This window comes from Athene noctua, chromosome 3 (genome assembly GCF_965140245.1).
Source record: "Athene noctua chromosome 3, bAthNoc1.hap1.1, whole genome shotgun sequence".
Classification (NCBI taxonomy): domain Eukaryota; kingdom Metazoa; phylum Chordata; class Aves; order Strigiformes; family Strigidae; genus Athene; species Athene noctua.
Genome location: NC_134039.1, coordinates 86037393 through 86060031, shown reverse-complemented (window position 1 = coordinate 86060031; position 22639 = coordinate 86037393). Strand labels below are relative to the sequence as shown.

The following is a 22639-nucleotide window of genomic DNA, read 5'->3' as shown; positions in this document are numbered from 1 at the left end:
CCACTGAGAAAGCCCAGTAAAGCCTCAATCCTTGGTTAAACCTCGTACAACGGGAGTCTGTAGTCAGTCCATAACAAAAAAAGGAAGGAAGGGAAGAAGAAATACATGCACACGTTGAAAGAATAAATCAGTGAATTTTGGAAGCGCTGCATCTTATCAAGTCGTAAAACATAATCCGCCTTTAAACTACTGAATTGCACAAAAAAGTGATCCCATAATTGCTACACATTTTGCCTGGGATTTGTATCTGAGGCTCCTCGCATTGTCGTTCGCTAACAGCACGATGTATCCTTACACTTCTCCGACAATACACAATTCTTTTCTTTCTCAGCTGCTGAGCAGATGGCATGCGAGAAGCCTGGTTTTCTGTGGCACTGGTTCTCAAGTTGATCCCTCTCATGGATTTCGCAAAGCGTAAGCTCTGGCTGAAGCGTCTCCCATGGCGAGGTCACTCACAGTACCACTCTCCTCTGAAGGTCTCTAGACATTTACTATCCTACAGTTTTCCGCTCAGGAGCGGCGCTAACCAGGTCACATATCTACAAACAACCTGCAGAAATGCCCAAAGCTACATATTAATCTGCCAGTCAATTGGGAATTATCAAGGTTTTTGAGAACAAAACTAGGACAACGCAAAAGCAAAGCCCTCACGTGGGCAAGGAGACTAAAAATGACACCAAATCTAAACTGCTACTTCACCTATTCTCAGCATATTTCCTGCACTTAGGATTTTTTTTCTTTAAGATTTGGTATTTCTTTCCTCTGGATGGTCCAGATTTACTCTGGACGCTTCTCTAACAATTAATTCACTATTAACCTTCCAGAATGATGATGATGAAAGAGGACAATATCCTGCCCACACATCAACCTATCTTTACTCAGCTTGTGCCTGTCAAGCAGAATTAAAAATGATGCATGCAAAACAAACATTTAAAATGTTTTAAGTTACACGGTCTCACACCACTGGATTTCATAGTATTTTCTTCAGATTTGTCCAACTTTTCCGATAACTATTGATCTCCTCAGAGTTGAACTCATTTACGGTACTGCAGAAAGAGGGATAGTAGGACAACAGCTAGTACAGACTTGGATGCAATTCTCTGCAAGCAGAAAACGGATCCCACAAAGAAGCACCTAAACCAGACGGATTTGATTTCTCTATTTAAATTTGATATTTGTCAGGTAGAGAGGACAAGGAGTTTCATTCATTTCCTTCATGTGTAAATCTGCCCAGAACAAGCCTGTGGGAAACACGGACTGCTGCAACATATTCAATCACCAAAAATCTACCCAAATGCCTGCCTTCTTCAGTCCATTTCTAGTTTAAACCCATAAAGAGGTAATAAATGACGAAGACTGTGGACATTGGCAGAGCGAGTTTTGATTCATGCAGTATTTCCTCCGTTCAACTACAGTCACACAAAACCCTACCCACTGTTTCCCCATTACCTGCCCCTTAGCTGTGCTAAAGACCTTTGTTTCACGTTCTTTGAGCAGGAAGAAACAGGAACTGTCACCTACCCTTCCCGTCCATCCCACCCATTATTTTATCATGTTTCGCCTTATTTGTTCTCTTCCTAAAGGAAGGAAGCCCAACTTTTTCCACCTCTCTATCAAAGGCAGGTTGTAAGTGTGCTATGATCACCCCTGCACCTCTTCTAACCCCTTCTGGTCCTGCAATATCCTTCAAGATGAGCACAGACAATTCAGGGCAGACACCCAAGGATGAGGCTTGCAGCATTCATTTTGTTTCTAAAGCCATCCTTTACACACCCTAGCATCTGATACCCATCCTTTACACACCCTAGCATCTTCCTAGTTTGCACATTAGGAGGAGGGTGCCACTGAGCACTAAATGACACTCACTTTCCTGTCTTTGGCTAATTTAGAACCAAGGAAGCTCAACAAATAATTTTTTTTTTTCCCCCTTAATACACACTTGCTAACTAACTTAAACATCTCACAGATTCATCAGGCCCTCCTTGTCCCAAGTAACTCAAAAGATTTTGGGGCAGGTGTTAACATTTGCTGTCTTCCTGCACAGACCTTTTTTTAGAGGCCAGTAATAAGCCTGATAACCACTACAAGGGTGATCAGAAAAAGAGAGTTAACCTTTCTTCTTTCCATTATGAGAATTTTTCACTGATTGTTACTTTACATCTCCTAGTCAGTTTTTTAATCAATTAAAAAAAACCAATCAATTAAAAAAAACGCATTTCAACCACCAGCTACTTTGATTTATTGGAAAGTTCTTTATCCCTTGCAAGTGCAGTGAGTAAAATGTTTAAAAAGAAAAACAAAATTAAAAAAATAAAAAACCATACAAGAGCTAATTTTTCCCTTACAGATATAATTTGTAGAATCTTTTGTACATGTAAATAAGACATTTCTGCTTATCCTCCAATCCTCTGCTGGAGGCTTTAAGGAGAGGCTGTTATCCTTCCTGGCATCTCAGTGACTTCACACTTCTCCTTCCTAAAAAAGTCTTCTGACATACTGGCTTTGAGCTTAAATTAATTTCAAAGTTCCTTCTAAAGCCTCTAGCTCTGCCTGTATGTCTTTGTTATCAGAAGAGTTTCTAGGTAGCTTCCTCATCTACACTCTCAAAACTTAAGACTGGTTCAGAGAAATCATTTAGCTTTCCCGTAATGTTTCTTTTTTTTTTTTTTTAAACACATAACCTCGTACAATTCAACAAAACCACGATGTCTTCTGCAGGCGTCTTGCTTTTAACGGTCTAAAGATATATCAAATATATTTGATCCCTAAAACCCACAACGGTCATCTTCACTTCCCTCCTACTGCCTACTCTAAAAAAAAATACTTCAGCTTATTAGTTTTCCTAGGGCTTGATTTCTAAGTTTTAAGTTATTTGTGCCAAATAAACACACCTCCACCCTTGGCAGCCGTACTCTTCATCTATTTGCTGTTTTTCGTTCTGTTCAGAGCAATATCATTCCAAGACCAGACAAGGGATAACCAGCAGCCAACTAAATACTGCTTCTTTTACCTGTTTAGGAATTTGTACTTTTAGCCATTTACTTTACCTCCTTTTCTGACCATTTTATTATTTGATATTTTATGATTTGATTATTTGATCAGCCTACTCCTCTGGATACTTAACATAACTACACTCCAGGAACTACTACTAGGCAGCTCAAATTACTTATTTTTAACCAGTCGTGGTACATTGTGTCAGGCAGAAATCCAAGATTCAACCTAAAAACCAATTCCCTCCTCCTGTGGGCTCTTGAACTGGCCCTTACAAGAACCAGTCAAAGCCAAGGTCTCCATCAACAGGTTCTGACTGTTCCCCTTACCCAACTTAAGCATCAGGAGGATGGCAGTCACCACAGTTTTGTTAACAAGTATTGGGTGTCTGATCTTTTTAATTTAAGGAAATAAAAATAAAGTTACACGCCATTTCCACTCCTCAATCCACAGATTAATAAAACCTGGTAATACACTTCAATTTTTACAGCAGTGTATTTTTGTCCCTATATGTGGTCCTCTCTACTCCGAATTTTTATGTCACTAGACAGAGGAATTCTCTAAATAAAGGCATGTTCCTCCACCTCCTACAAAAAGTCTGTCTTCCATGCATAGTCTGCAAACAGCTTTTCAGATTTCCATGACATTTGTCATTTCACCACCTTTGCATAACGCACTCTATAATTTGGTTTTCTCGATCACAAGGGAATCCAACCACCAAATTTTTATTTAACTTGGTTTTTAGTTTTATTTGGTATCTGTTTTTCATTCACTTGCTTCATCTTTAGTTTTTATGTAATTTCATGCATCCTCCTTCTTGCAATATGTTGTTGTTTGCAAGTTATTTGTTCACTGATGAGGACAGTTAGATAGCAAATATTTACTTTACTACTGCAGACAAATATTTGACATCTATCACCACCCAATTTCCAAGCAGATAAGAAAATAGTCCCTCTTGAATTATCATGACAACTAGATGCATCTACATAATATCCCAATTCATCCACCTCTGAAGAGTCATCATGCATTTTAGACATTTTCATTTGTAAAGATATATAGAGAGAAAATGTTAAAATTCACTGTTTTCTTTGTCACTGCCCTACTATCTTTAAGATCACATGTTTAAGTTATACTGGCTGAAAGGGCCCATTATTCATTTTTTCCTCTTTCAAACAAAAAAAAAAAACAAACAAAAAACCCAACCTTGCTCTCTCTAAAAATTAATAAGCAAAAAATACCCTTTACTCTGGGCCCTTAATCTGTTAGGTCACTGACTAGTCCTTAGATTTTATTAGAAAGAAGAGGTCTCATGCCTTCTTTAATTGCTACTTACATTCTGTAGCAAGTTTTCTGCAAAATGTTCATTTCAATCAAATTGTCTCAACCCATACCATGCTCCGAGTCACCTTTTTAAGCTGAGTACTTCTGAAGTGCCTTCAACATGAATATCATAGAAGCTGTATAACTTTTGGGCTCAAAAAGTGTTGCCTTCCTGGGGGAAGAGCCTACTAGTTTGGAAAATCAGACTGTATTTACAAAAAAAAACAAACCAAAACAAAACCCAACAACCAAAAAAAGCCTCAAACTTTATTACTTTTTCCACAATGGTCTTCCATTTGAGTACTTGCCATACATCAACTTGGGTGCTTTTCTTCCTGTTTTTTTCTCTTGTCTATTTAGGTTTCAGGCAGGACTGTGATTTCTTGGGAATCTGTTCAGCAGGACAGGAATTCAATTTCAGTGGGAGCTTCCCGATGCGTCTGTGCAGACAGCCCGGCTTTTGATGAGGATAATGCACCAACAGAGAACACTCAAATTCTCGGAGCAATGAGAGGCCCGTGTCTTAAAAATCAATTCCCCATTTTCACTGCGTACTAATATTGGTAGGGCTGAAGGCATGGGAGAAAATGTTGTTATCCATTCCCATATGGAAACAATATAGCACTGACAGAGGTGCCTGGCTCCATTAGGATACCCAACCTCTTCACGTCTTGAGGAATGACATTTTTAATCTCCAACATGACAGATTTTGTTAAACAGATAATGAACTGTTATCTGCAGATCACCCCATTTGCAAGTTGACAAACAGCAGAATATAAATGACAACTTTATTCATTATCCTCACAGCCCAGAAGTGGCGGAGATATTCAATAAACACACAAAACTCCCTTGAGCTACTCTGAACCTTGGAGATTCAGGCTGGGCTATTTACCAATAAAGATAAGGAAATCGGCTTCAATCACCTTCTGAAAAAGGTTTTTACCTTAGCCTATTACAAAAATATTGTCTTCATCCTGCAAGGTGCTGGGCAGCCTGGCCGTAAGCCAGCAAAGCACTTAAGCACACACACAACTTAAACCATGCGAACAGTCCCAATCATGCCATCCATCTAATTGCTTTTCTGGATTAGGGCCAAAGTACTCAACACACTGTAGGTCAAGACCTCCCTGACAACACCAATACCCCCCATACATGCAAATCTCAGACACACAAAAATCCAGCAGCACCCTTGACGCCTGTTCCCAACTGCTTCTCTATCAGTCCAAACGCCAGATAGTAACGCTTAATTTCTAAACTATTAGCTCTATCCTAGGAATGAAACGTTTAACAAGAACCCATTCAAATTCCCCTAGATTATGGCACATGGATTAATCACTTATCTCTGCAACTCAGAACTTGCAGGTCAATATTCGCAAATAAATCTCTCTCCACCTCAAAATGCTCCTTTTTCCCTTAAGGTCTGCACAAGATTTTGACTGATCAGACACTAAATTTAATCTTTGGCTGTTCTGCTTTCAGTAAATGGTTTCTGGAGGAACCCCAAAATGAAATATTAAATTAAATTCATAATACAAGATTTTTTTCTACACAAAAAAAACCAAAACAGCTTTTCAAGCCGTGCTGAAAAAAAAGCCTACCAATGAGACAGGAATGCACAAAGTGACCTTAGTAAAATGACAACTCAACAAACAAGAATATCAAACCTCTTCAAATCAGGTTACAGAAGAAATTTTAAATGGTCCTCTAGATCTTAGGAAGCACAAAACCTTGTCTGACCAAATTACTTGAAATTCTTCACAACTGTCTTCAGAAAAGGAAATCATCACCAACACAGCAAATCAATAGGAAGTGTTCCAGACAATAATGCAGCAGTAGGAAGGACCAGGACAGTAAATTCAAAGAAGATAGGAGTTTGGGGAATGAAGAAAACAAGTGAGCTAAACAACAAAATAGCTACTAAACAGCTTCTGCATCCATCTGACACTCAAAAATAACAGACATTTGTTTCATCAACCAGAACATATGAAAATAAAGATCTGAAAGGATATTACAGGAATAAATCCCCCAAAGAAAACGAAGGGTCTGTATAAAGAACGTACCAGAGAATTTAAACATTAAGCCACAATAGCCTTTACATTGCCCATCACAGCCTTTGGTTTAGCAGCCATTAATAAGGCAAACTATCCACCTTATTCCATAGGAACGACTTTCCAAGGTTGTACAGAAAAAACAAATGCAGAATCAGGACCGACTCATGCTGTTCTCCAACCTGATACTCTATCTGCTACAGCAAGTTCCTCTTCAGACAAAAGGGGTCTAAAAAAACACCGATTAATGCCTTGGAAAACATGCAATTTAGAGGCTTTACCTTTAGGATTTAAATATAAGATTTTCTCGTTCTGTGGAAGAAAGCAACAAGAGCAAGTGCAGTTGTATACACAACACGTGTGAATATTTATACCTAGAGCATGACCTTACCCTGCAATCACACCCATTATATATACTGTATATAATGGTGAGCAGAATCAAAACATGAACAGATTAACCTAACAAAGGTGACCACAATCCAAGGATGGGCAAGTTCAGAAGCTGAAGGAGAAATAAGCAGAAGTGTGGGCAAAGGAGAAATTGTGGGTGGGTGAGGAGGCCACCCCTAGAGTGATGTGTCCAGTGCTGGGCTCCCCAGTACAAGAGAGACATAGGACATACTGGAAAGAGTCCAGCGAAAGGCCATGAAGTTGGTGAAGGGACTGAAAGGCTGAGAGAGCTGGGACTGTTCAATTTAGAGCCAAGAAGGCTCAAGAGGGATCTTAACAAAGTGTACAAATAACTGAAGGGTGCAAAGGTGGTGGAGTCCCCATCCCTGGAGGTGTTTACGAGTTGGGTCGACTTAGCATTTAGGGATCTGGTGTAGTTGGGAACTGTCAATGTTAGGTTAATGGTTGGACTGGATGATCTTCAAGGTCTTTTCCAACCAAGATGATTCTGTGAAAGAGGATGGAGCCAGGCTCTGTTCAGTGGTGCCCAGTGCCAGGATCAAAGGCAATGGCCACAAACTGACACACAGGAGGTTCCCTTTGAACATCAGGAAACACTTTTGTACTGTGAGGATGATCGAGCACTGGCACAGGTTGCCCAAGAGAGGTGGCGTCTCCAACCTTGGAGACATTCAAAATCTGGAAACAAGTCCTGGGCAGCCAGCTCTGGGTGGCCCTGCTTGGGCAGGGAGGTTGGACCAGATGACTTCCAGAGATCCCTGCCAACCCCAACCATTGTGTGAATCTGTGAAAATTCAGAGATAGAATGAGGCAGTTGAGGAAAAAAAAAAAAAGAGTCCTAATGCCAAAGGCTCCCTTAAAACAAATGCAACTACCTGGGGCAACTCTACCGCTAATCAAAATGAGAAAGTCGCCTCCATTTAAGAGAAACTGTAATTTTGATCTAAGTTCTTTTCTCCAAAAGGGATGGTCAGTCTCCCATCAATTAACGAGCCATTTTCAAGACTGCAAAAATAAGCTGAGGTTTAGCAAATACTTCGTGGAAATCATTTTAGATTCATTAACTACACCAAATCAGCTTCATTCTGCTAAGCCAGCACATAATTTAAGTGAAGTCTCACAGGCAGTCTTGCTGGCCTTACTTGCAAAACCAAATTAAGCAGGTGCATAAAAGCCAGCATCATCAGGATCTTACTGAGGTGCCGGGACTGATATTATTTCAACACAATCATCAGACTCTTTAGTAAGGCAAAAAAAACCCCAACTATGAACTCAGTTACAGACCAGTGCATCTACAAAGGTTTACATTCACCTCAAAATGATCAATCTTTCCCCTTGGATGGACTAGTCATTGCTTTGTTTTTTTTTTTTTCTCTAGTGCCACACAGACACAACACCCCAAAAACCCCCAAATTTGGCACTCTGATGGTCAAAAGAAGCAATAACCCCTGCATTGACTGTCAGCACAACGTGTTTTCACTGGGCTACTGCAGCTCCTTCAATACCAGGTACAGCCTTTTCAAGAAGATAACGACATAAGATAAGCTGAGCTCCGAAAGTTTTGATTCTGTGCTCATAAATGTATTTTAAATACTCTACACACCTTCAAGAAGTTTTACATTTCCAATATCTTAGCCAAGACTACAGTGAAAAGATAAAGACATTTTCAGCAGGTGGAATGCACGGACACACGATGACTGGAAATCTGGGCATGTGAAAGAGCCCTGCTCAATATGGAAAGGAATTGGAAAGCAGAGAAGTAGAAGAGCTCTTCAAAGGATCTTTTGTCCACAGGATAGCAAAAATTTTACAGAATTTTTCAAAAAAGTTTGCTTTTCCACTCCCATTCCACTAGAGAGGGTTTCACAGAATTGGGATTATAATTGTACTGCTATTAAATTACCTCGGCATTGAGCTGGAGGAGTTGCAAACAGTATCATATATATCTGATTAAAACATTCCTCACTAGAGAGGTTATTCTAGGAGTAAAAGCAAAAAAATCCACTTAAATACTACCCACTCCCTTGTTCTTCCCTTGCCAAACACACACACGGTTGCACACATACATTTAGCAGTCCATCCCAGGCTCTAAATTATTTCTGTGTAGCAGACTGGTGTGCAGATACAGGAATTATTTGGGTATTGACAAATCAGGACTATAGTGAGCAAACAGACTGACCAGTATCTGAAATTGTTCATCTCAGGCTGCTCTGGAACATCTATCCCACAAAGCAGCTGGTGTTATAAAGGCCAGTTGATGGATCTTTACTTCTAGACTCTTAAAACTGAGCTTGTTTGGTTTTTCTCATTAAAGGTACTGGTTTGACTTCAGTTTAGGCTACAGAAGTCACATACTAATCTCCGTTCCGCAGCCAGGAAAAAAAAAAAATATTCCAAATTAATAAACTTCCCCTGAAGTTAACTGTATTGCTCTACCCTGAACGTATTTGTTCACTGCACTACTCTTGTTTTCCAGCACTTACCTTCTTTAGCAGACACCGACTTACAATTCTGAGGGGGCTGCAGCTGAGAAATGTTAAAGGGATTCACACTCCTTCTACACAATCTTTCAGAATGAAGCCAGAAACTCTCAGGATCATTAATACACCACAGTATTATGCATCCAGTAGAACATGTCCCTAATAGATCATGCAATACTCTTACACAGACCATGAAGAACTATTATAACTTGTGCTGAAGACTGTGTTTCTATACCATCAATTAATATGTGGACCTTTAACTCGATCTTTAAGGAAATTGTTAATTATATAGCTCACTGCAAAACTAAATGCAAAAGAGAAGAATGTTTAACAAAACCTTCAACCTGAACCCTTGGCCTTAAAAAAGGCACTAACAGAAAATACAAGGCTAGCACTTCTCGCTAATCACAGGAGGCTGAACTGTTGGGAACGTGTAGCACCAGTTACAGCACACAATGAACGATCCACTCGGCATTACAATAAAGACTTCTCAAAAGGCAGAACACATTTTTGTGACCTTGGAGATAAATCTCGTAATCTCATTCTCATCTGCACCTGCAGAATCCCTTCACTCGGGTATTTGATGTTTGGATTTTCGTTCAAATGACTTTGCAGGGAATGTCAATACATGTTTAGGTAGACTGTAAAAACGAGGAAATCGTTTTGCTTCTGCTGGTGTTTTGACTACAAAAAATTCAGATTAGCATCTAGGTAGCTTTCAGGAAATGCAGCATATATAAAGTAAAGGGAATATAGGCGTAACAGTAGATATGAAGCACAAGTAACAAAAACATTTCTGAAACTCAGTCTCTGAAGAATATTAAACCAAAGAACATTATGCTGAAAGAATCATTGCTAAGAAAGAAAAGGGAGATTTGGGAATACAAGGACCAAATTCTAACCTGCTTTATACAACCTGCAACCTCGGAGAATTTAAAGGAATCACACAGGTTGCCATTAAGGGAAGACTGACTTCTAAGTTGCCATACAAATTTCTACAAGCCGCATCTTCTGATCTAAATATACTCAGCTGCATTAAAATACCTGTTGCACAGAGATGCAGAAGCTTTTTTCATCCTTCCAAATAACTCTAAGAGACTAAGATTTGAAAATCACAAATTAATAATTCATACAAGCATAAAGAGAATCACGGTTCTACTTTAAGCAGAGCGCTAACAAGTTGTTGGTATGACAGTCCTGTCTTGAACCACACCACGCACGAAGTTAGTGATGGAATTCTCTCTCCTTCAATACTACTTCCCACTACAAAGCTGAATCAGAAGGATGTTCAAATTTAGACTGCAATGAGATGTTTTCCACAGCCTTGGCCTATCTCCATACCAAATGCAGAATCAAAACCTAACCATGCACCGAAAATTATTTTCACAGTTTAACTGTTGATACAAGTGTCCTATCCCCTGGAACCCTTATTCTGTTCAATATTCCTCTGAGCGTGAAGACAAAAGTGCAGATTATCTGAAACATACTTGTGAATCTATTTTCTAATTGCCCAAGCAGTGGATGTTAAGCGCTGAAGAACTGCAAGGTGTGAAGGACACTGAAAAAACAAAATCAGAGTGCATGTATAGTGGAAATGAATGCCTCAAAAATATGGCACCTTAAAACTGGCCCTTTGGAAAGAAAAAGTGTGCTGTAGAAAAGGTATCCAACTATCCTGCAATGCAGAAAGAAGCTGAAGCTTCTCAAGTGAAAATACTGCTAACCTGAAAAAAAAAAAAAAAAAAAAAAAATCTACAACCGCTTGTTGTACAGTACTGAAGAGCTACAAACAATGTAGTTTTAAGAACGTACCAATACAAACACAGCCTGCTGCTTTCCAGGGCTGGAATTGCAATAGTTGAACTGCGTGTCTGATACCACACTGCAAAGTCAAGGACATCACTAGCTTTCATCTTTAGTCAAATGCAAGGATCTGTACATATTAACGGGGAGATATTAGCATCACTTTCACTGGGAGATTACAGAAGTTATCAGAACACTCTCCAGCGCAGGCGTCACATCCACAGATCTTTGGTAACGTCTTAATTTTTCCACATTAAGACCACGATGGGCTCTAAAGGAACGACACCATCGTGAATTAAGGCAAATTATCAGTAGAGGTTAGCGTGAGAGAAAAACTCAAAGGCACCATCATTTATCACTTTGGCAGGTAACGTGGCTGGGAAATGCAGTTTATCCTAACAGGGCACCAGGCATGTGACACACTGATTAAACAGCAAGAGAATATAACACCAAATCACTGTAATAAAGTGAGATCATCCTTTTATTGTGTCCTAGCTAATCATGTGGAAACCTACTGGTTTCTTTCATTGTCCTTTCTGAGTAAAAAGGGAAAGATTTTTGATATGATGCTTAAGGGACCACTCTGATTTATCTATTTACCAACCCACTGGGAGGTGTAACCAATCTGGATTATTCTCCCTGTCATATGCAGCAACTTCCAAACGCTTAAGCCTGGGAGAGAAAATTAACGACACGATTAACCTTTCTGCGATTGGAAAGAATCTACCAAGTGGCAGACAAGAGTCCTGTTTGCACTTTCATCCTGGGTATCGCACAAAGCCATAGGTCAGCCCTCAGAAAAGGCAGAAACCAGCCTTTTGTCTTCCACCCTTTCACCCGACTGCCTGCTCCAAGCCTTTTCCGAAGGAGGTTCAACACAAGAGACTCGGCCACCAGCAAGGCCAGGCAAACAGCTCCCCTGTTTATTAAAAACAAATAAAAAGTTACACAAAGTGTTATTTTTCTTCGAGGTTTACCCCCCTCTGAAATCATGTTATTATAATACAAAATTAGATCTGGGATTTTCCAAAGAATCTGAAGTAATTAGTTGGCCAATTCCCACTGGATTGCCGAGGGAGTTAGATCCTAAATGCCTTTGGCTCTTTCGGAAAACCCCATCCATCACAGAAACTCATACGATAGCTCAATAAAAACTACAAAAACCCCAAGTACTGAGTTGAGCATAGTTTCAGAGTTATTTTTACAGCACTTTACAGGGCCCCTCAACCACTACTACACTGGGAATAGTAGGCACCATCACCACCAAAAAAGCTTTTTCCATCAAAAAAGCTTTACAAAAGTACATTTCACCCACAGAAACCACGGTTCACCCACAAAAACCATGGTAAAAAAGTGATCGGTGACATTACGTGGCACTGTAACGCTAAAAATAAAAGGCAATGCTCCAGTAAATAAAAGCACCAGAACCACATCACTCAAAACCACAGCATCTAAGCTAAGCACACATGTATTTTTCATTCTCTTCTCCTAGTGCTGCTCTTTGATGTGGGTTTTTTTTTTTTCAGGCAAATGCAAAGCAGAGGGAGTCCAGCCTTTATTACTGGAAAGAAAGAATTAACAATGCAACAGATTTTATTATTATTTTAATCAGTTTCCAGCTCACAGCTTCACCCAGAGTACACCAACAATCACACATTTCTTAGGCCTTTGCCAGTAAATGAGGACCCCAAAGAGCTTTACAAGGCATTTAATTACATACTAAGAGAAGAATGACTGTATACAGGCCACATTTAATTAACCAATTCCCTCACGTCCCCATTTTTTCAGGTGAAAATGGGTTTCTGTGGTTCCTAGCATGGACGCAGCTACTGCCTTTTCCAGTCATTTGCTTACAAGCAAAAAATAACATGTTGATTCTAGAATAAATACTATACATATTCTATATATAGTATAGAATATATTTTGATAGATACCGGTCTTTCCTGTTCTTCAATATTTGTAGCTTTATATAGGGCTGTGCTGAAGACCCATATTCAACGAACAGGGAAGGGAGAGGAAGAAAGATCTTGTCTACAGACCATTGGCTACCAGCAGCCCTACAGATGGCTACCACCACTCATTTCCTGCATGAAATGGGAAGCTTCAACATTCAGTTTTGACAGCTTTGATCATTGCCCCATCAACTATAAACATGACAAACTAATTGTGTAACGTGGAAGTAAAGAGTAGTCTTGTCAAGCCTGGAAGCTCAGGCTGGATGATTGCAGCCAAACAAATCTGCATATGAATCCGATGCGAGACCCATTATCTCTTTGAAGTTTGTACACCAAGATAAGAGAAACGAAGATAAAGGAGGGAAGGGAAAGACTCCAAGTAAAAAACTCAGATCTGGAAAATGTTTTGTTTTCACAAGTTGCTCCTCCTTAAAGGCAGAAGGTATTTACTATGGGTAGAAAACAGCACGACCACAAAAATGAAGTGCCCTCAATATTATTTTTATCACTTTGGGAAAATGGGATGGTAAGAGAAGATTCTCAGCTTTCTTTTTACGGACTCTAGCGGTCAGGTTTTGAAATAAATCTTCAAGTTAAATCTTTAAACAGAGGAAATGCATATTTCAATGTTGAAATTTTACTCTCTTCAATTGGAAAACCCACTGTGGTCCCTGGTTTAACAACCCTGTACAGCCACTGATAGCAGGGAACGATCAGGCTACTTCTTCCATTCTGCCCTTGCACCAGTGTATCAGACTGGCCAGCGTGGGGCAAACAGATTTAAAATAATCATGTACCTTGAAATGAAGCAGTACTGACTAAATCAATTCCCTTTGCCTGCTCCCCCAAGTTCAGCATTTGGGCTCTGCTGTAATCATCAAGCTCATTTTCTCCTGATCTCTCTAAATCCTATTTCGGTGGCCGTGTTTGGTGAAGGCATATGGGTTGGGAGTTCCACAGGGTGCAGCCTGCCAGGGAAAAGGGGTTTGCAGAAACACACTGCACGGTTATTTAGAATTTATGTAAATCCCTGCATGATCTTCCGTTACCTACTGCCAGTTCTTGGCCAGTCAAACCACATCGATGTACGTGCTACGTGGCTAGAGAAATACCCATTAAATGATCATGCAAATCACTACTGTGTTTGATAATGCAGACATGTGCATATTTCACATTTAAAACATGATTTTTGGTGCTGCAAATCATATAAGGGTCCAATCAGCAGGCCCATCATGGCTTTATGTATTGAGAGCTCAAGACTTTTACTGATTAGTAAACCTTCTCCAAAGGATCAAAGAGCACGTAAAGCTAACAAAAAAATAAAACTAGATTGTTAGTGACATGAAACAAAATTAAATTGGGTGTTTAGTTCAGATATTTGAAATAGTCTTTTTCGTTCATTTAAAAAAACTGAATTCAGAACACCTATAATAAATAAAAAACAGCCCATTTCAAAGTCTGTCTCTGTCATTGACACTTTTGAAGCACTCAACATCGGCACTTCCCACAAAGAAGCCAGACAGAACAGAGCTATGAAGTAGGATTCAGATTTTCTGTTTCAGCCACCAGAACAGAGAAGAAAGCAGCTTCTCTCAAGTTTCTTTCTGACAAGTCAATCAGGATTTTATTTTATTTTTTTTAATTCATGTTTAGATGTCAAAAAAAGCTGACTTTTTGAAAAATACAATGCTATTACCAGAACACCGCTGAGCATAACAAGCATTTGGGGGTGGAAGGGGGTTGTTTTTTCTCAACGTAAACGAGGAATTTGTCATTTCCTGCAAAGCACACAGCCTTTGAGCTCCTCTGCCTCTCTCAGTCCAGAGATCACCCGTGAATCATCAGCCACTCGCTGGTGGTTTGCACATACACATCTGCACAGTGTATAGGGAAGCAGAGCCTATGTTCTCTTACAGCTGACTACTTCGGGTAAAAGTTGGTGAAAGCCTTGTAGAGTTGAAATTGCTTAAACCAAAGAATAAATGAAAACTAAGTAATTAAGAAATAATATTAAGGCTGATTCTACACTTAAATACTTTCTCAATGTCCTGCCAGTCATGTACGTACCCCCGAGCATCACAGCCCAACCACTTCAGACTCAAGCCTTCATTATCCATAACCAGAGTTCACACAGTCCACTGAAACACTTACGCACACATAAACCCAATGACCTATTATTCAAAAATCACTGGGAGTTATTTGCAGACTTCCTAAATAAAACCACTCCAAAAGGCAGCTGGTTGGCACCATCGTAAAAAACCAAAAAAACAAAATAAAATATTGAAGCCTGCAGATCATGAGGAAGACAGTCATCTCCCATTTTTTCTTGTGTGCTTTGCATATTCATGCCCTGATTCTCAGTGGCGCTGAGCATCCATAATGTCAAGAGAAATAAATAAAAAAAATTCTTAGAAACTCTTTCTAAAACCAACAAAACCCTCACACAATACACTCCCTCCTTCTACAGTATCAAACCGGGCACACCAGAAATAACAGAAATACTTCCAAACCTTTCTGTCTGTTTCACTCATTCAAACATTAGCTCCCCCATGTGAAAATACAGAATGGCATCACCCTGGCGAGATCAGATGACTGAGGTACTTTGATGACGAGTAGCATGCTGTGAAGTAGATGTTCCTAAAATGTTTTATGTATACAACGAGCGATACACAACCCGTTTCAAAGTGGTGTCTGTGTCCAAGCTGTAACGGCTTCCAAGTGTATGTGTGCAGACTTGCCTTCGTGAGAAGGAGCTGGTGTCGTCCCACCCACAGTGTTGGGTCCTCACAGACACGTGTCCATAAATGCTGCACCTTCTCATCTTGCTCAGGCCTTGGAGCAAGGCTGACAGCGCAGCGCTGATGAAGAAAGGGAAAGAAGGAACAAAGATGGGAGAGTGTGTGAAGGGATGCACGTGTGTGCACGGAGAACAAGGAGCAAGTGGCATGGCTTGAAGAAGATGAGAAAGAAAAGAAATCAATACCCTTGCAGCCCCTTCTGAACACGAACAGATATAACCTCCCTGATGGTTTTTATCTGAGCTAGGCTGAGCTTCTTGATGCACGTGGTCTCAGACCTAGAAGCCCACTGCTAGAGGCTCACCTGCAAACACGCCTGAGCAAAAAAGAAGAAAAATAAAATAACGGAAAGAGAAATTTTAGAAAGGATTTTTGCTAATGTAATTCTGTAGTTTCCTACATCACACAATTACTGAAAAAAAGTATGCAGGCCCCCCAAAACAAAGCTGAGATTTCATACCAGGAAACAAATGGTGAGAGCTGGTAAACTTCAGGGGGGGGGGGGGGGAAAAGACTCTACCTTACGGTTTTGTAAACGTCACGCGCAGTAAACACAAGTACAAAGCACAGGAGCAGAAAGACTTTTAAGCAAAACAGTTTCCAAACATTTCCCTCGGATATGAGCTACTCTCTAACATTAGGAGGAATTTGCCTGCATGAATCCCTCACGCACTGCTGTCAGATTAGACGTCTTGCAGTGAGGACATGATGAGCGTTTGGCCTTTTCCCGTTCACAGTATTTTTATGATGCTAGTAAGAGTACGATTCACTGCCTTTAAAGCCAGTCACACAGGGACTGAGTGTGAATAAGATCAGCACATCAAAGGAGACGTGGTTTTATAGTCCTATAAAACATGTCTACAAATGCTGATGAACTACTTGTAGTCTCTCCTAATTCTAGCTGACAGCAGGAATAAAGTGCAGCGGACATTGATAGTAACCAAAATAAAAAAAATAAAAAAAAAAAGCACATCAGACCTAACAAAACTGTTGAAGAATCTAGGGAAATGGTTTCAATGAAAGATACTGCACATATCTGCAGCCGAGTTTCCATTTCTTCTACATCATCCCATTAATTAACGGTTCCAACAAGATGAAGGCTAACAAGCAATTTACAGGTTGGGAATTTTGCATGTTTTATTTAGAAAACCCACATTCCTGTCGGCAGGTTGAAACACAGACTTTGCATCAGGTGTGACGGCCACCGCACAGCCCTCTCAGCCCTTCAGCTCGTGAAAGGAAGGTTTCCAAGTGGCATCCTTCGAACAAAGGCTGCACACAATTCTGTGCTCTCAAGCTGTATCAATTAGAAAGCATCTGACGGTGGTCCAGGATTCAAAGGGCACAGGTTTCACACCAAAGTAGGGAACATGTCATTCCTGCACTCTGTATTCCCAACCTCTTCCTCAGCACAGACTTTCTCTCAGCCTAACACCTAGCAGAGCCGACTTCTACCTTCCTTTCACAACTACACTAAACAGCTTTCTGAAATTATTTACTGACGGGGCTCTCGACAAGACTTTGTGAACCTTTTTCCTCCTTCAGACGACCAGCTATGTATATGCTTTTAACGTACACGGATTTAGCTACTGAAATATTTAGGCATAAACTCCAAATACCCTTTAAAACTTGAACTTTGTAACTAGGCACAGCTATTAAAAGGAAAATCCACCTGAAATGAGGAGACCTCCAAGTACAAGCAGCTTGATGCTCTACAGCAGACAGAAGAGGATGAGTTTTTTCCCCTTTCTCATATACCTGCAAGCGTTTCATTAAATGAGATGATTTTTTTTTTTAGATTTCCCAAACCATAAGCTTGGAGATCTCTTCAGCAAAAAACTGCACAAGTGATTGTACACCGTTCAAACCATTCATTTTTATGCAGGGCTTTATCTCTTTGAACTTTAGCCTAAATATTAGTGTTTATCAAATACACGGGATCAACAGCTCCGGGATAAAAAAAAAGACTCTCAAAACAAAAGCTATCAATGCAGTAGTATGGGTGCAGGCTTCTGCTCTGTCTCCATGCTAATACAGCACAGTTCAGTGAACAAGGACCGTTCCTGGGAAAGACAATAACCCAGTGTTCACAGCCAGCTCAGCCCTGGACCTCTTCCAGGTACCTGTTACCAAAACAATTCACATTAGTTTTTAAACACACTTCGCTTCAGCCAGAATCATCCAGTTAAAGAGAAAACAAATCAATTTTATGTATTTTTACTTCATATTCTTTGTTTTTAAAGGACGGTATGCCATTGCTAGCTCGTTCTTTGCCCTTCTACCTGCATAATGCATCCCAGTGCTATGAAATCTTTTTGCACGTGCTGACACCCTCTTTCACCTTCATCAAGGTGATTTCCACCATCCCAAACTCCAAGTGCATCTTCTTAAGAGCTTAAGAAACGTACCTAATTAATTTATTTCGAAGTGGAAGGAGAAAACTGAATTATCAGGTAAGTTGGAGCAATTCTATAAAACATTTTGACAGAGAGGGAAGGTGGGATATTACACACCACCTCTGCAAGACCAAAACTTAAAGAAATACCTTTTTGCAAAATAATCTCGACCCTTCCTAGATTCAGAAATATGACACTCTCCCTGGACCATAAACTTTCACAGAAATTCTCATACTCTTAGTGGTACATATTTGAAGAAAAAAAAAAGTTGTGTAACACCATACTGGATTTAATGCATGCTCTGAGTTCACTTCAAATAAGAAACGGGGAGGGGGGGAGTGTCAAGTGACCTACTCTAATTATCTAAATTCCATTTTTAAATATCAGCATCCTGGAGGGTAGAATGCTCTCTCTCTCTCTTTCTTCCTCCTTCATGCACCCAGGACTGACTGAAACTGTAATTTTCAAAAGCTGCAGACAAATCACTTTCATGACCATCGTCATCTCGGCTAAACGAGAGATGAGCATTAATGAGACAAACCAGTCAGGAGTCCAAGGGCATCAGTTCCACACACTTAAGACCATTTAAAAAGAACCGCAAAGACTGTCAGGCACGTTATTTTGAGGACAGCCCCAAACCCATTAAATTTCTGTAAAGAGACTTTCTGAAAAATAATGCTACTTTAGGTTCAAAATATTACCTGGTGAACTTTCCAAACGCAACAGCAATTTCATCTACTGCTCTGACATTTCAACCAGTATTCATGGCATATTAACACTAACACCTCTCACGCAAGAATCTTATTTTACTTTACAAGTATTAACTGTATCACAAATAGTTCAATCGTCCTTTAAATGAAAAGGTTCAGCAAAACCAGATTTGGTCACCTATTAGAGGACATACGTTTATTTAAGTGAAAAGTCAGACAGCAGCACAACTGCAGAGAGGTTTGGAGCTCATGACTGGACATTATTCCTAAGCTCCATCACAAGCCATTTTAGTAAGTGTTTTGCACAGCTGTCAGACCTGTGCTGAGCCACCCAGGGCAAGGGCAAAAAACCACTTTGTTTTTGCATGAGCAGGTATCTTGAGGTGCCGTTCCACAGAGCAGCTTAAGCTGATGAAAGCTGCAGTTGCCAGGATAAACCCTTTGCTTTCTTTCTTCGTGGTGCATTCCCTCATCGCTCACTCCTGTGCCAACACTGACACAGTTCGAGGACCTGAGCAAGCAGAAAACGCAGCCAACAGAAAATATTTGGCCAAATCAACTCCATTAAATTAGATCACTGTCAGGAAAATGAGCAACGCTGCCAGAGCAAGGAAAGAATCCTGGGCTGTAGGAAAGGAAGAAATGGAATCCCAGCACAGCTGGCTTAGATCTGCATAGACTGGCATGGAGTTGAAACCTCTACACCTTTTCCATGAGGATGCAGTGGGGTAAATTGAGCACTAAGACTGCTAAACCCCAGTCTTTTCCCCGCTCATTTGTGGGCCTAAGAGGGCAGATAATTTGTGCCATTAATACACTTTAAAAAAAAAAAAAAAAAAAAAAAAAATCACATAGTCGTTCAGTTAGAGCACCAGAACTGTGAAATATATGTCAAAGTGCTCTAGCAGTACTCCTGGAGAAGTATGACATAGCAAATACAGCTTAAGTGGAGCTTTTCTGAGAGATCCCTCCCACTGCTGGCCACCAGACCAAGCTGTGTACTGCAGAACCACTCCATCTCCCTGCTCAAATCCTGCTCTCGAGTGTCATTCCTCTTCTGTCACACAGCCTCTGGACGGAGGAGCATCACATGCAAAGAGAGAGGCTTTCTCAATCAACAGTTCTGGATACCTCCAGCTCTGCAGTTCCAGAACAGTAGTGTGTGGGCAGACAGCAGGCTTCAATTTCTCTTGCTCCAGTTTTCTTATGGTATTTCAGCAGTGTTTAGCCTGCTAATTCACATCATTTTTGGAAAACACCCGAAAGCATTAAACAGAAGACCCAAAAAAAGGAAAGTAATAATTGTCAGTGTCTTCTTAGTAGATGGACCACCAGACAGCTTGCTAAAGATATATGTCCCTAAGAATATATGTAATTTTCCCTCTCTTCTGCAGAGGCAAGAAATAGATATAGACCACTCTGAAAAAAAATTAGATCCAACTACAAATACTACCACTAGAAAAAGAGAGAAGATCTCTGCCTTGGAGGCAAATAGCACCAGTCTAAGGTGATAACAGGGTACTGAGCACACATGGAGATTTCTTTGGTGTCTTCTTCAGCAGCAGGGTACGGAGTGACCACCTTATCATTGGAAAGGTGACATTTCTGAAGAAGCTGAATGAACACTGGCAGTATTCTGCAGGGACAGATGCCTCTCCCTCATCATGGTATCAAAAGACAGTGCTAAAAAAAGGTCAATGAACTGTTAACAGTTCTGTGCTAGAGATAACAGCAAAGAAGAACCATCACACCAAGCAGAGTGACTGCTACAGCACATCCACCAGCTGTCTGTCCCCTGACACTAACACAACAGGACAGAAAAGCCCTTAGCTGGACTAAGGAGATTTGGCTTAGACTAAAAAACTAAAACAACACATGAGACTATCCTGCACCCAAAACCTTCTGCCTCCTTCCCAAGCACATTCACTGCTGTGCCTTTCACTCCGCATAGCCTTCATCATTTTGGATGGGATGTTGCAGCATATATATTGGATTATGCCCAGAAAAAAGACCAGAATTCTTCCACCACGTTGTCCTGAAGCAACTACCCATGTTGCCCATCACTGACTGCCGTTGTAACACAGCTCACAGTTCTCTCCAACCCACTACTTGGTCCTACAGTAATTACACTTTTCAGAAGGATATTCCACCCACTCCTACACTGAAGAGCTAAATTAGTTCCATGCACAGAATGCCAAGTTAAAATTTAAACAAGTTTCGAATCTGTCCTGTTGGTACAGCAATAAGACCACAGGCTAAGCTGGCTCTGCTACAAGTAAATAACTTCAAACTGTGTTTTCCTGAAGGAGGCTGCTCTAATATTTTGACAAACTGACTTTTTGCTTGGTTGTTTTCTAGCACTCTAGTACCCAACTCTAAAAGGTCACTCTGTCTTCCTCCTGACGAGTTCAGTACTCCTCTTCCATTCTCAGAGAAGGTCAAAAATATATCCTATCTGCATGCTCAGTATCTAAACATTGCACAACACTGTGCCACCTAACTAGTACTACACCACTGTGCTTGGTGCAGTTATTAGGAAGCATTCAGAAATCCAGCTACGAAAACATGCTGCTGAAAACAACACTCACATTTCCCACAAAGGACAATTTCCAGCCCACCACGTGCACGCGTTATTACTTTTTGTCTGGAACTATAAAGAGATAACCTCGCTGTAAATGTATTTCACATGCAGAGATCCACAATGTACATGTGCAAAAGATTATCCATGGGAATTGCAGAGTCATGTGATACTGTTCTAGCATGATGGATAAGCTTCATTCATTATGATCTGCAGGAATTGCATCGTTTCCCTGATGCACCCCACCATGAACCTACTTCCTCCAAATTTTCATCCTCCCCCAACAGCAGGCACATTTGAACTAACACTTTTAAAACTGAGTTTTGTGCTCCCTCTGCCACAAATGTAAGATCTCCTCTCAAAAAAGTATCCTTATCCAGGAAAAAAAAAAAAAAAAAAAAAGGATAGGAATAATTTAGTCTTGGGATCAAAGGTTTTCTTACACTGTAAGGAAAACTTAATCTGCTCCAACAAAACTAACGTACAAAAACCCCACAAGATTTTGAACAAAGAAAATGGAAGATTTTCTCCTTTCCATGTCAGTCAATGCTCATCTCCTACCCTAAACCAGCAAGAGATTATGGATTTTAAAGTGCTGGTTTTATGCATTGTAAAAGCTCTTTTGGAAGCTTTTCTGACTCCCTCCGACACCTGTGCTTGCAGGCCAGTATCAACAAAACCTTTACAAGCAGTTTGTTTTATTTTTCTTGGCATGAATTTTACGGAAAGCTTGGTCAAATATTTTCTCCCCAACACGGAAAACACATTCATTCTCTGTACGTGCACAACTGCGCATGGGTCTGTACAGAAGGTTTATCGGTGTTGTTTCGGAATAGACATTATAACTCACTCCCAATTCCTCCACGCTCAAGGAATGAAACCACCACAAACTCTCACTGCTAAGCGCAAAGTACCAGCCTTGTCATTCTGCTTCACTGAAGATAAAATCTTGGAGGATTCTTACTCCCAAGGCTTTGTCCTCCTGGAGCAAAGTCTGCAAAATGCAAAGCTCAAAGTTTTTCTAGACCTCATGGATTAAAGTAAAACAGCTGGAGACATCCCATGCCAAACACTTTGCTCATGTCCTTAAGTTTAATTTCTCCCTTTAACAGCTTTTGTTCTGGGACACTCTTTTGTTTAGAAAACCCA

General features: G+C 40.3%; 1 protein-coding gene across 1 annotated transcript in view; it reads right to left on the bottom strand.

The window, feature by feature from the left end:
• The window catches only part of EXOC4 (exocyst complex component 4), a 424237-nt gene that overhangs the window by 330640 nt on the left and 70958 nt on the right, over positions 1-22639 (bottom strand). The gene's annotated exons all lie outside the window — the stretch shown is intronic.